Source organism: Triticum aestivum, chromosome 3A (genome assembly GCF_018294505.1).
Source record: "Triticum aestivum cultivar Chinese Spring chromosome 3A, IWGSC CS RefSeq v2.1, whole genome shotgun sequence".
Lineage (NCBI taxonomy): Eukaryota > Viridiplantae > Streptophyta > Magnoliopsida > Poales > Poaceae > Triticum > Triticum aestivum.
In genome coordinates this window covers 266,764,794-266,775,953 of record NC_057800.1, presented here as the reverse complement: position 1 = coordinate 266,775,953, position 11,160 = coordinate 266,764,794, and positions in this window count along the sequence as shown.

Here is an 11,160-nt window from a genome sequence, read left to right as displayed (position 1 = left end):
CCCTTCCTTCTAGAGGTCGAAGGGGTTGCCTACAATGAGGCCTATCGGACACAGGATTTCCTTGTCGTTCCTAAAGTCTACAGTAACGAATTTGACTCGGCCGCCCTTGAGGAACTTCTTAAATTCCTCACACTCAATGTTGGCATGGCATATGTGGTAGACCAAGCATAAGTCATGCACACAAACCTGGATCATGGTGGGCTTCTTCTTCTCTACCTCCTTTAGATTATTCTAGCTACCCAGGACTGTGGTGTACTCAACATCTAGCCCAGCGACCCACTCATCATTTGAGTTTTCGAACACGCGTTTGAAGCGAGCAAGGCATCCTTTCACAGTTGTGGAAGAACGGGTGTAGATGACGTCGAAATCATCGCCGGTGATGGTTCTAACCTTGTATTCACCGCCGATCATGGAGATTTGAGACACCATGGATTTGGGAGGAGGGTTAGGATTAGTGGACCTGCCGTAATGTGAAAGGATGGGACGACTAGGAGTGAACTATCATAATGTTAAAGGACATCCGTGGACGAGTACGAGCGCGAACTGCCAGTGGTTTTTGTAAAAATGTTGAGTGGGGCATGCGAACGGCAGGGTAGTGGCTTGCCTAGTGGATAAATGGATTCATGCACAGTACTATGGGGGACCAATTAGATGTCATGTCTACTCGACGCCCAATTAAATGGCTTTCGATGTCATGTCAAGCGTCAGGAAAATTACAGGTGATACGAAGCTTTCCATTCTCCCATGATACGGGCTTCCGAGAGCCCTTGGATCTGAGATCGAACGGCCGCATGGTGTGATTCTAGACCTATGGGCGAATATCCTATCTCGGAGGGTTATTCTACAAATTTTCAGCAACTTAGCATGCGACCGTTTGATCTCAGATCCAAGGGCTGCCAGCAGCCCGTATCATGGTCGCGCCTACCACGACTGTCACCTCGCCCGCACGGTCGCGCCATTGGAGATTTAACACGGTGCGTTAGGCTATCTGATGTTGGCATGTCAGACATAGTCATCACCTATACAACAAGGTTAGCTATAACATTGGCTATGAGAGTATTTTTTTACTTCTCTCTATCTCTTTATTCGTAGTATTTATTGCATTTGCCAAGGAGTGACCTCTTCCAATAAAATGGTAGTATCAAGTCATTAAAAGCATGCACACCCCGCATCTCTTATTGGTTGATTTGTCAAGAAACAAGAAACAATGTATGCATCGTGCCTAAGTGTTTTGGGATTATTTGGTTTTCGTAAGATGACTTGCACACCTAGATGGAGGGAGTAATTAACTTGCCACATCAGGCTTTATGCCTATGTGGCAGGCTTAGCACCTATACGAGCAAGTACAATAGTGGGCTATAAGTCCGCTTACATGGCATTTTTGCATATGTGGAGGAAAGAGGCAAGGAAAAAGAGGAGGAGTGGGCTATCATGCAAGAGCCAACCTCTACATGGTGGAGCATTGAGAGAGGCCCCTGTATACCATGGAGGTGGTCAGGAATTGGGAGACTCACGCCGGTCGTAGCACCGTAGTTAAAATGATAAAATGGCAAGTCAAATCACGGGGCCCCACCAGTCTAGCAGTAACTCACTGTCAAGTCACTCCCAACGTTTGCAGCAGCCTACTCCCTCATCTTCTCGCGTCTGTGTCGAACCGACTAGGCGAAACTGCCATGCCTACCACACGGGGAAAGCCCCGCCCTCGACTTTTAAATAGTACAGTATACTAATATTGTATCCATGGATTGCGCCATGGATCAAAGCCTCAAGAAAATGGCGGTACATATGTACGGAGTATACAGCACGCACGTCGCGTTCGTGTGGCACCCCAGACGGTCGGTCGGTCTGGCATGCTGCTCTCCGAATGGAATGCAGGTCATATTGCATTTGCACACACATGTTGTCTCCTTTGGGCAGTGAGGTTATGGTTTCTTGTCATGTGGCATATTTTCTTGTTATATGTTATAATCTCGTGCTTCAGATCAAAATGATGACAACTGTGCCTCCGGGGCACGTGCATGAAGACTTCTCAACAGTCATTGACAAGGTCAAGCCGGCTCCGATGGACAAAAGAAAACTAGTACTCCACTATATAGGCAGGGGCCTCCGCGCTTGCTTGCTAGTGTTGATCTCTTCACACTATCTGATCCTCTCCAGATCTAAACACAAGAGCGGTGGCCACACTCTTTCTCTCTACTCAGCGCTGGTCACAGATCCAGCTGGATCCTCTCCGCTGGGGAAGATGAGAAGGTGCAACGTTCAAGCGGTCATCCTCCGCGATGGCTCTTACCCATTGCAAGCGCGTCCCGATCAGCGTGCCTTGCCGTTCTCTCCCAAGCCCCGTTGGCTAGGGAGGGCCTGCGACCCCTTCTTCCTTGCTGCCATAGTGTGGGCAGATCTTGCCTCCCGCCGCCCACCTATCGACATCTCGGTGACCCTCAGGTATAACTTCCTTCGAAACCGGCATTCCTCTACTTACCGAGCTCCTGACGTCGCTGCATTTGAATCTTTTACTATTTCCCAGGCCCCCTCGTAGATAGGATCGCTCGGCTGTTCGAAAGCCACCTAAATTTTGACTGTTAAGAGGTAAAAGTAGTTCATACACTTGAATCTAGTACTACTTGGTTCAAACAAGGAAGAAAGGGGTGGGGTGGGGGAAGATCTGTTACCTGAATCTAGGACTTGGTCAAAGGAGGAAATAATGGGGGCGAAAAGTAGCAGAGACTAGCTATCCAACTGGTCTCTTTGTCTAATATGGAAATAAAGGGAAACATAATACAAATTCAATATAAACCCGATCTATTGGTTGAAAAAGGAAAGATATCCTGTTCTGATGTATGTTGCCCCGAGTCACTCTTATGTAATGCCACTTGTAGAATGTAGCAGTCGCACTGTTAAAGTAAGGACACGTTAAACCAATGTTGTTTTCAATGTAATGCCTCCAGTAATATGAATCGATGGCACTTTTTCATGTCCTGCTAAATTTCCCATTAAGATAAGTTGCTTATTTTCGTTAGAAATGCAACTGTTCTGGTCTGCCTACTTTCTCGTGCCCAAATATGGACTCTGTAGCAGCTGTTGATGTAATATTGCTGGTAAAATGAAGCAATGGCACCACTAAAGTAATTTCATATTTAATGGTTGTCATAGTTAATCCTAATGCCCACACTAATATCTAGCAATGTTGCTGCTTTAGAGATTGCTACTGTCCTTGTAGGATTGCCATTCAGATAAGGAACATGCTTCTTTTCATTTGATGTATGTTTCATCACTTGTTTGTCACCCTCCTTTCCACCTTTTTTGTGCAAACAGAGACATACATTTCACGCTTGATCTTAGTTGAAGTGCACAAATGATATCCAAATTATAGTTGAACATTCCCGGAGCTTCACAACCAACCTTGATGTTGCTCAATTTTATTGCAACTAATGAAGATGAAGCTCTGTGGGTTTTGTTTTCTGATGGAAATGGAACCGGGGCTGAAGCCCTTTTCTTAAAAAAATGAAGAAGCTGCTAGCTCATGGGACATTGCTTCATTTTAGGTGAACTGCACCAAAAGGTCCCATGAATTGAATTGTCCATGTTGGTGACTGGTGTCATCCCTTCTACGATGGCGTTGACTATAGATATGGTTCCCATCACGAGGTATGTGGATTTTTGGTCTGACTGTTTGCCAAAGATCCTGCATGTTGAGTCTACTCTTGTGCTACCGTTTTAGCACTGCCATGATAAAGCAGTAATGTTATTATTTTGCACCTTAATCTAGTGGCACTATTAATTAGAGGCACTGTTTTGGCACCGTTGGTGCCACAATTTTTTTATATATATTGAAAGAGGGGGTTTCCTCGGATTTCATTAAAGAAACCCTACCATAGAGAACCAGTATCCGACAACATCCCAGTGTAAACGGGCAGTTATGCAACTACTACTAGACCGGACTGAGTACTATGAGGAGACATGTTCACCACATAAGCTAGGCAGGTATGGGGACGCAACACCAACTCGACCAAGATTGGATTACAACCCAAATGCTACCACAGAAACATCATGGGGGAAGATATAGCCAGCTTCAGCATCCTAGTCTAAGCACCCCCGGCCTCCATCTTTGCGATGCACGGTACACCTCGTTTGCCACCTGCTCGACCCTAGTGCCATTGGTAAAATGAAGTAATAATACAGTTAAAATAGAGTGAGTGTCCTCTATATCATTTCATTTCCAATGTAGATAAATAAAGTGCTTCTCTTTGTTAGTATATGTTTCATCAACTAGTCCCATTGTTAACGTTTAAGCGTTTTTGCAAACCGGGGTGCTTAATTTTAGTTGATCTACACAAAAATAGAGATTGAAATGTCTCAAGGCCCCTCCTTGTACTACCGTTGTACACTAATGTTCATCACGGGCAGAAGGTGTATCGGGGATACTTGGGTTGATAACTTGATTTCCAGTATGAGGCGTACCGTATGAGGCATCGCAGGGCCCATCTCGCCCTCGCAGCATGGCATACTATGATACTATCGCAATATTTTCTTCTATTTATTATTGTATGTTTCATCAACTAGTGCCACTATAATGTAATCATGCTTTTCCATTATCTGTGCAAACAGGGTTATTCAGCTCCATTTTGGCAGAACTGCACAAATGTACGGATGGAACCGGCATATATGCAGAGTGTGAGGTGCTAAGTAAAAATTACCGACACCAACCCTGCTCCATCTAAGCATTGGCATCCACCACCACCAGTGGCATGTGTGGCGCTCACTGTGGACAGCTCTTTCTCGGCAGCAAATCCTCTACCCAAATACTAGTAGCTTAGACTTCAAAAAAAATACTAGTAGCTTATATTTGCAGTTTTGTAGGGAGTACTCTTTTCTGAAAGAAGCACCAATCTATTTTTCTTTATTTGTACACAGTCTCACAACTTTGGCCAAAAGGTACAGGGCTATTTTAGGGTGATTGGCATAGTACTCGGAGACTGATTGTTAGCATGATTTTTATTAGGTGTCATACTGATTGTAAGCATGAGCAGATGGAAGATTAGGTTAGTGTGAATCTTACCTTAAACCCTATCTACACCGTTGAAATGAGGCGAGCGTCGAGGGAACCATGGAGAACAGCGGGGAAGCGATGTCGCGCCATCCGGCCTCCTCTTGCAGTGGTAGAACGGATACTCATGTAGCTCCGGCTGGCTCTACACACTCAGGAACGACACACCATACTCGAGTGATTTGTTATCCTCTGGGTGCTAGACCTTCGACCTATACGCCCACCACCTCCGCCTGACTTTCGCCTCGGGCGAATGTATTTGCTCCATTGCCCGGAGGAGATACTCGATGAACTCAAAGGACTACGGCGTGACTACTGCCAAAGAGTATATCACCATCGTCTCGCTCTATCGCATACATTGCCACATGGCCTTCACCGTCCTTGAAATCTCCCACTCATTACCAAACCATGTAAGGATCTCCTTCAACCTGGCTAACTTTGCCTGGTCGCCGCCGACAATCTTCCTGATTCGCTGCTACATTCTCTCCATAGATGTCCTTCTGAGTGGTCTGGTGCTAGCTTTGGAAGATGGGAGGAGAGATGGTGGTCTTGCAATAGAGAAGAGGGAGAGGCGAGACGATGGTTTTGGAATGGAGATGATGGAGAGGAGAGGGGGTGGTTTTGTAATGGAGAAGAGGGAGAGGCGAGACAGTGGTTTTGGAATGGAGATGATGGAGAGGAGAGGTTTCCCTGCCTTTCGGTCACTAATAGGTGGGCCCCGCACTTGGTGGGACCCATGTGTCAGTGTCTCAATGGCAGGATGGGCTACATCAGGGGATCTTCGTACGAGGAGAGAGGAGGTGGCTTTGCAATGGAGAAAAGGGAGAGGCGGGGCGGTGGTTTTGGAATGGAGATGATGGAGAGGAGTGGAGGTGGTTTTGCAATGGAGAAGAGGGGGAGGAGCGTGCGGAAGCGATTTAGGATTGGACAAGAGGGCCGGCACGCTGTGACAGGATCAAAATCAAAATCAATTTACACTTCAATTAAGAAAGCGACCCCACATTAACTAGTTTCCCTTTCCCTTTTATTCTGGGTCATAATTTACCAAGATTTTCACAAATAAAATATATGTTATACATTGCAAAATAAGATAATTTGAAAGTACATTCATATATGAACCAAACGATACAATTTTTGGTGACATGCATTCACATTTTCTTGTCAAATACAGTACATGGTCAAACTTTGACCCAAAATACGCAAAACAAAAAGATACTTCCAAGACTAGCGCCTCTCCTCTCCTCTTAAACCACCGCCGCTCCTCTCATGTTCCAATCTAAATCTAGCACCGCTCCTCTCCTCTTCCATTTCAAAACCACCGCCCCTCCTCTCCTGTTCCAATCCAAAACCAGCATCACTCCTCTCCCATTCTAATCCAAAACCAGTGCTACTCCTCTCCTCTTCCATTCAAAACCCACCACCGGCGAGTGAAGGTGCTGTGGAGAAGTAGATCGATGGAGGAGAACAACCGATACGTGAGGATCGCAGACGTTGACCCTATGAAGCTAGCTAGGATGTTGGAGATATAGTCTTGGTTTGACAACAAGGACCAACTAGCGGCGACGGTGACATTCATGGCCAAATATCTGCAATAGAGCAAAAAGGCGGCGATGCTCCCGAAGGGAGTCGCACGGGAGTACATAGAGCTGCTCCTCTGGGCCATGGAGCAAATAGATTCACCGAATCCGATCGTGAGGGAGCGGTGGTGGGAGTATCGATCCTAGATGGAGCATCCACCAAACATTGAAGGATAGAGCATCTATACGGTGCCGTTTGTGAAGGTGTCGTGCCAGAGCGAGCTAGTGGAGTCTTCGTCGACCGAACCCAACTTCAAGAGGAGAAAAGCAGTTGGCCTGACGATGCTTCCCCGCCATCCTCTCCCTCGCCATTCACATTGTCTCACGGGGTGGCTGTCTGCTGCCAAGGAATAGGAGGGGACTGCCCCCCAGCCCAATAGTAGAGCAAGTTGTGAATTGTCAGGATGAGCTTAGGGTTGTCAGTATTCGCAGGTTGTGAATTGTGTTTTGTGTTGTGTATTTTGAGAGTACTTTCAGATATGAATGTCTTTTGAATTTCAGATTTGCAGTATTGAGCATATGAAGTACTTCATGAATTCTAGAGATCTATTTTTAGCAATTAGAAAAATTTAGTTTCATAGGAGTATAAAAGTGCAGACAATGTGATTCTTAGAGAAGAAACTGCAAGTTTCAGTTTCAGATAAGAAACTGCAACTTTCAGAGGCAGAGCATTTATATCAACATGACCTTTTCAAATAGTGTTAACATCATGTTGGAAGTTATCTTCATGGTCGAAAATGGAACTACCAGCCAGTTAACATCATGCTGGTGAACATTCATGCATAACACATCTTCATATGATGCACAGTCAAAAAGGTATGCTATTTTCAAAGTGCCCAAACAATGTCGAGTGTGCGAAAACAGAGAAAACTAGGGACGAAGTTTTGGCAAGTGTTGGACGTGGTGTGCGTAGATGACAATGGGGAGCCACATGTCAATAATGGCAGAGGCAAAAAAATTGGAGATATTTTCCCTGGATCAGATGGAATTGAACCCGGGCGGAAGAGCTGTCGCCTGTCGGGTAGTGTCACTTGGCCACTGTGCTAGTTCGGTACCTTCTTTACAAATAGGGCACTACCTCAGGTGGTCCGACCTCCTCCTACACCTTTGCGCGCTCGCCGTGGCGCCACTGTCTGCCGTTGTGACCATGCTGAACAAACGAGAGGAATCTGGAGAGGACTATACATGGAGAGGCGGACAGTCGGGACCCACCAGGTCTATGGCCGTACGCAAGTAAGTGCCTCATTGAAAAAATACTTCCTCCTAATGCTATACTGACGTTGGGGCCCACGGGTTTGTCAACATAGTTACATTTTTTAGGTGCTTCAACATAGTTACTATAGGAGATAAATTCACAACGAAGCCGGGGAGCTAGCAGGTATCATTTATTATCACCGGGGCAGCAAGTATCAGCTGGGTTTTGGGCTGCCCCGTGTAGGCTTTGTTTTTTAACATGCACAGCCCACGACATGTCGGTTTGTATTTTTTTGAGGGCCTGATGTAGGGTGGAACTCTAATCGGCCGATCTTTCCCGAAAGGGAGCGGATCTCGCGATGAACACAAAGAACACGAGGAGGGAAACGAGGGAAAACACGTGGAAACACAAGAGGAGACACTAAAACAACAAGAATGATTACACAACTGCTAGATCCTCGAAACACAATAGGAGATACAAGATCCAAGGTCAACAACGGACGATACGTGGTAGCCGGTTCTTCTCCAAAGGAGGTCTTGAGTTCTTCCCTAAAAGGGGTCTTGAATCCGCTTGGAGGATCTTCTCCGATGGAGGCTCGAATATCCGAGAAGGTAACCAAGTGGATGAGCAAAGCTCTCACACAAAATATGAGCTAATCCTTTGCTAACCCTAACTAGGAGGTAGGAGAGGTCTATTTATAGTCTTAGTGCAAATGGGGGGCAAAGTGGAGGGGTACATGGGCCTCAGCCTGCAACTGGACACAGCTAGGTGCCGGACGTCCGCTGGGGACCGGAAGTCTGGTGGCTCAGGGGTGGCCGGTCGTCTGCTCATTCTGGCTCGGATGCTGGTGTAGCAGATTTCTGATGGCAGTCGGTCGTCCGGTCGCCGGACGTCCGTTGGCGCTGGTCGTCCGCTCGTTTGGCTCGGGTGCAGGGGCACCGGTCGTCCGGTCCGGGCCGGACGTCCGCTCGCTGGGGCTCGGCTGTTGCTTCAGGCTCCGGACGTCCGGTCCCGGCCGGTCGTCCGGTGGCTGGGATTCCTTCCGTAGCTCTTCTTCTTCTCCATCTTCATGTCCATATTCCTCCTCTTCCTCTCCTTGCTCCTTAGCTTCTCCATCATCACTGAGTATGCACAAAGTGTCTATATGAGGTAGTAGCCATGTCTCATGTGCATCAAAGTGGAAATGTGAGAGGACAGATGTCATCTCGGTTTCAAGAGCTCTTGCACGTGCTTGTGTCATGGGTCCGCTAGGCACTTGGTGAGATGGCGGTAGGTCCATGGGGATGACCTTGGGATGCTCCGCATCATCTCCCCTCCCATGGGGAAGATCCGTCCTCGGATCAAATTCTTCATCACCATGGTAGGGAGAGAGATCATTGACGTTAAAGATGTCGCTCACGGAGTACTTGTCGCGAGGAATGTCGACCTTGTAGGCATTGTTGTTGTAGCGTGCAAGAACCTTGAAGGGTCCATCCGCTCGTGTTTGAAGCTTGGACTTACGTTCTTGTGGAAAGCGGTCCTTGCGAAGGTGTAGCCACATGAGATCACCAATGTTGAAGACCATGGGGTGCTTTTTGATGTTGAGCTTGGTCGCAAGTCGTTGTACTTGGTGCTCAATAGTATGTCTTGTATCTTCACTCACCTTCTTCAGATGAGTCACACGTGCACTTGCATCCAAATTGATGCGCTCTTGGAGTGGTAGAGGGAGAATGTCCAATGGGGACAAAGGTTGAATCCATAGACGACCTCAAAGGGGGACTTGCCAGTTGTTTAGTGTCTTGCTCGGTTGTAGGCGAACTCGGCGATAGGTAGGCACTCCTCCCACTCCTTGATGTTCTTCTTGATGACTACTCAAAGTAGAGCGGAGAGTGTGCGGTTGGTAACTTCCATTTGGCCATCGGTTTGTGGATGATACGCCATGGAGAAGAGTAGCTTGATTACTAGCTTGGCGCATAGGGTCTTCCAAAAGTAGCTAAGGAACTTGACGTCACGGTCCGAGATGATCGTCTTGGGCACTCCATGTAGATGCAATATTTCCCTACAAAAGAGAGTAGCAACATGTGAAGCATCGTCTATCTTGTTGCAATGAATGAAATGTGCCATTTTTGAGAAACGGTCCACAACGACAAATACTAAATCCTTCCCATTTCTAGTCCTAGGAAAACCAAGTACAAAGTCCATGCTAATGTCTTACCATGGTTGATCTGGAATTGGTAGAGGAATATAAAGGCCATGGGATTGAGCTTTAGACTTAGCTTTGCGACATGTAGAGCATCGGATGGTGAATCAGTTGATGTCATGAAACATCTTGGGCCAATAGTAGTTCTTTGAGAGCGTAGCGAACGTCTTGTCGTATCCAAAATGTCCCATTAAGCCTCCTCCATGAGATTCCTACAAAAGTAACAAACGAAGAGAAGACTCGGGGATGCAAAGTTTGTTAGGTCTCATAAGATACCCATCTTTGATGTAATAGCGTTCCTAAGAGGTGTGCGTCAAACACTTGGCATAAGGAGTAGCAAAAGTGGGGTCATGCTCATACAAGTCTTTTATATGCTCAAAACCAATGACATCCAATTCAAGTTGAGTAACAAGCATGCATATGCGGGAAAGGGCATCCGCCACAATGTTTTCCTTACCCTTAATGTACTTGATGAGATAAGGAAAAGACTCAATAAATTCACTCCATTTAGCATGACTCTTGTTCAACTTGGTTTGGCCCTTAAGATACATGAGCGTTTCATGATCGGTATGAATGATAAGTTCATGAGGGCGAAGATAGTGTTCCCATTCATGCAAAACACGGACTATAGCATAGAGCTCTTTATCATAGATGGGGTAATTGAGTTGCGCGCCGGAGAGTTTCTCAGTAAAGTATGCTATGGGGCGCTTCTCTTGCATTAACACACCTCCTATGGCGCCATTACCGCTAGCATCGCAATGAATCTCAAAGGGTTTGTAAAAGTTGGGTAATGCAAGCACAGGAGCATGAGTAAGAAAATTCTTAAGCTCATTGAAAGCGGTATCTTGGGATGGTCCCCAAATAAAAGGCTCTTTCTTCTTGCTCAAAACATGCAAAGGCGAAGCAATGGTGCTGAAATCTTTCACAAAGCGACGATAGAAACCCGCAAGGCCAAGAAAACTATGCACTTGTTGCAAGTTGGTTGGCTGTGGCCAAGTCTTAAGAGCATTGATCTTGGACTCATCAACATGAACACCCTTAGAAGATACAACAAAACCCGAGAAAACGAGCTTGTCAACGCCGAAAAGGCATTTCTGCCTATTAGCATAGAGTTGCTATTGTCGAAGAGTTTGTAAAACGGTTTGGACATGGGTGACATGCTCTT